Genomic DNA, 3,592 nt, shown 5'->3' with positions numbered 1-3,592 from the left:
CAAAATGCTGCCCTGCCCTCGCGGAGGGCAGGGCAGTGTTTCCAAAAGTGAAGTTCCAAGTTCGAAACTTGGTGGATGCACACGCTACTTCTTTTCCTTGGTTTTCTTGGCACCAAAGTAAGGCCTAGTTTCTTGCTTCCTCATGGTGCCATGTTCGATTCTTGTGGCAAGAAATTGGGGGAGCAATTTTCCTTGATTTTCCATGAAGAGCACGACATTGCCCTGCTCTCCAAGAGGCAGGTGATGCCAAGGCATCTTAGGCTAGTTTCACTAGCATTTTTCTGTTAGTTTTAGTTGTTTTATGCATTTTCTTGAGCTTAAAGTAACCAAGAATGGTTAAATGAATAACAAAGCAATGAACCATCCAAACAGTATGATTTTGATGCAAATTTCATGAATTTTTAGTTATATTACTTGAATGCTATGAATGGAAGATTTCTCATGAAATTTTGCAAGACTTTGATGCAGTTGTTTGGATGATTTCAGGGAAGAAGAGGTTAGGCAAGGAAGCAACAAGATCAATAAAGGAAGCTTGAATATCACATGTGGAGTTTAAGCTCCAGTTTAAGCTCCAGTTTAAGCTCCAGTTTAAGCAGTTTAAGCTTAAACTGGAGCTTAAACGCCAAAATCATGAAAGCTGAGGAATGCTGAAACTGGCGTTTAACCTCCAGTTTAACCTTAAACTGGAAGTTAAACGCCAGAATGAGAAATGCACCAGGGAGCATTTCCACGTTTAAGCTCCAGTTTAACCTTAAACTGGAGCTTAAACATGTTCGACCAAATTCACCTCCAGGGTTGCTTTCTCATTTCCACGTTTAAGCTTCAGTTTAACCTTAAACTGAAGCTTAAACGTGTTCGACTATTTTGCTCCTCCAGGGTTGCTTTCTCATTTCCACGTTTAAGCTTCAGTTTAACCTTAAACTGAAGCTTAAACGTGTTCGACTATTTTGCTCCTCCAGGATTGCTTTCTCATTTCCACGTTTAAGCTTCAGTTTAACCTTAAACTGAAGCTTAAACGTGTTCGATTATTTTTGCTCCTCCAGAGTTGCTTTCTTCATTTCCACGTTTAAGCTTCAGTTTAACCTTAAACTGAAGCTTAAACGTGTTCGACCATTCCACACTCCGTAGTTTCTTTCTTCCATTTCCACGTTTAAGCTTCAGTTTAACCTTAAACTGAAGCTTAAACTGCAACTTAAACGCCACTATTTGAAAAGGTTTCTGGGCCAAAGATATTGCAGTTTAAGTTAGCATTTGAGCACAAACATTAACTTAAACGTACGCTGGTATGAAACCCAATTGAATATCATGGTTTATGGGATTGGGCCTGAAGAATTGATGAGTCTGGAATATCAATTTGTTGAGTCATGTGTCATTACTTGATGATCACTAAGTTGGCTCAATGAATGTTACAGAATTGGATCAGCAGCCTCATCAGGATTATGGATCATAAACCCAAAGCAAAAGGAAATCAGGGAAAGGCCTCAAAGCCCAAGAAACACAACAGAAGCTCAATTTAGAAAGTGTATAAATAGGATAGAATTTAAGTTAGAGAGGAATTTTGGATCATTTTTCTAGTTTTCACACTTTTGTAATTGAATTCAGAGCTATGACTCACTAAACCCCTTTCATTGGGTTAGGGAGCTCTATTGTAATTCAATGAATCAATAATAGTTTTTATCTTCTTCTTCAATCTTTTCTCTTGAATTTTGTTAGAAAGCTTCTCGATCTAATTCCATTGGTTAGTTGTCTTGGGAGAGAAACTATCCATAATTGGAATCCTTCGGAACCTTGGGAAAGGAATGGAGGATTCATGCTAGAGAAGCTTTCTCACAGTGAATTGGATTGGGGTTTGGATGGATATTGTGACATGTAATCCTACCAAATTGTGGTTCATGAAACTGTGTGGTATAATCAGTGATCGAGCATCATCTCTTCTTATGAACATTTAAACCAAGGGATTGGGAATTTGTTTGTTTTTAGAGAGAATTGGTGAGCCAAGGGATTGGGATCCAATCATATAAGATTGCCAAGCAAAATTCAATGAATGCATTGGTTGAGGAAGGGATAAAAATGTTTTGATTCGGAGATCTCAATATCTCCTGAAACCCAATGAATTCCCCATTTCTGATCTACCACTTTCTCTTTACATTCTGCAATTAAATTCATGCAATCACCCCGATCCCTTTTAATTTCAGCAATTTAGCTTCTTGCTCTTTAATTCATGCAATTTAAGATTCCGCAATTCTCATCTAAATCTTGATTCCGCTCAACTAGAACACACTTCTAATTCGAATTGCTCACTCAACCAATCCTTGTGGGATTCGACCTCACTCTATTGTGAGTTTTTACTTGACGATAACCGGTGCACTTGCCGGAAGGAATTTTTGCCGATTGTGCAATTTCCTAAAATCATAGCTATCAAGTTTATGGCGCCGTTACCGGGGATTGGTTTTCGATTGACAATTCTCAAATTGGAAGTTAACTAGATTGAGCATTTTTCTTGTTTTGTTAATTCAGTTCAAGTTACTTGTTGAATTTTAATTTCTGCACTCTGTTACTTACTTTCTTTCTTTATGCCTTTAAATTCAAGCAACTAACTCACTGACTCACTAACTATTTGAATTAATTCCTCAACTGCTCTAACCATACTCTTCCATTAACCAAGAGTATTTCACTTGTTTGTTGCCTGTGCTGTGTTCTTGTATGACAGGTAGGAGAGGAGAGACATTAACTCCTTCATATATCGAACCAGAGAGGACCCTTCATAAACTTAGAAGGGAAGCAAGAGGGAAGAGAGTACTGGGAGAAGAAGAATCTGAAGGAGAATCTGAGGACAATTTTGAGGAAGCTCTAGATCTCAACATGGAAAGAGAAGTTCACAATCATGAGAGAGCTGATGGAAACAATGCCATTCCCGAGAGGAGGGTTCTTGGTTCATACATAAACCCAACCTCTGGGAATTGTGGTAGCAGCATTCAGAAACCACCCATTCAGGCCAACAATTTTGAACTCAAACCACAACTAATATCACTGGTGGAGGATCATTGTTCATTTGGTGGGAGTGCTAATGAAGATCCAAACCAACATCTCACAAAATTCCTGAGAATTTGCGACACTGTGAAGTCCAATGGAGTCCAGGAAGATGCCTATAAACTGCTCTTGTTCCCATTTTCACTTAGGGACAAGGCAGCTAAGTGGCTGGAATCATTCCCAAGGGGGAGCCTAACAACCTGGGATGAGGTGGAAAGCAAGTTTCTGGCATGTTTCTACCCCCCACAAAAGGTCAATAGGCTTCGATCTGAGGTTCAGACTTTTAGACAACAAGATGGTGAAACTCTCTACGAGGCATGGGAGAGATTCAAGGATTTGACAAGGAAATGCCCACCAGACATGTTCCATGACTGGGTGCAATTGCATATTTTCTATGATGGACTTTCTTATGAATCAAGGAAGGTTGTAGACCATTCATCAGGATGTTCATTGAACAGGAAAAAGACTGTGGAAGAAGCCATTGAAGTGATTGAGACAGTGGCTGAGAATGAGTACTACTATGCTTCAGAGAGACACAACACTAAGGGAGTCATGGAGCTGA

General features: G+C 39.4%; 1 non-coding gene across 1 annotated transcript; it reads right to left on the bottom strand.

Moving 5' to 3' along the window:
• Positions 1-3,288: 3,288 nt before the first annotated feature.
• LOC112699592 (small nucleolar RNA R71) lies at positions 3,289-3,392 on the bottom strand. The gene has a single exon (XR_003152537.1). It is a non-coding gene; the product is annotated as a small nucleolar RNA R71 (small nucleolar RNA).
• Positions 3,393-3,592: the final 200 nt, after the last annotated feature.

The sequence above is a fragment of the Arachis hypogaea genome, chromosome 6 (genome assembly GCF_003086295.3).
Source record: "Arachis hypogaea cultivar Tifrunner chromosome 6, arahy.Tifrunner.gnm2.J5K5, whole genome shotgun sequence".
In the NCBI taxonomy this organism is placed as follows: Eukaryota; Viridiplantae; Streptophyta; class Magnoliopsida; order Fabales; family Fabaceae; genus Arachis; species Arachis hypogaea.
Note: the sequence above shows the minus strand (reverse complement) of the source record. Positions and strands in the feature narration are given on the sequence as shown.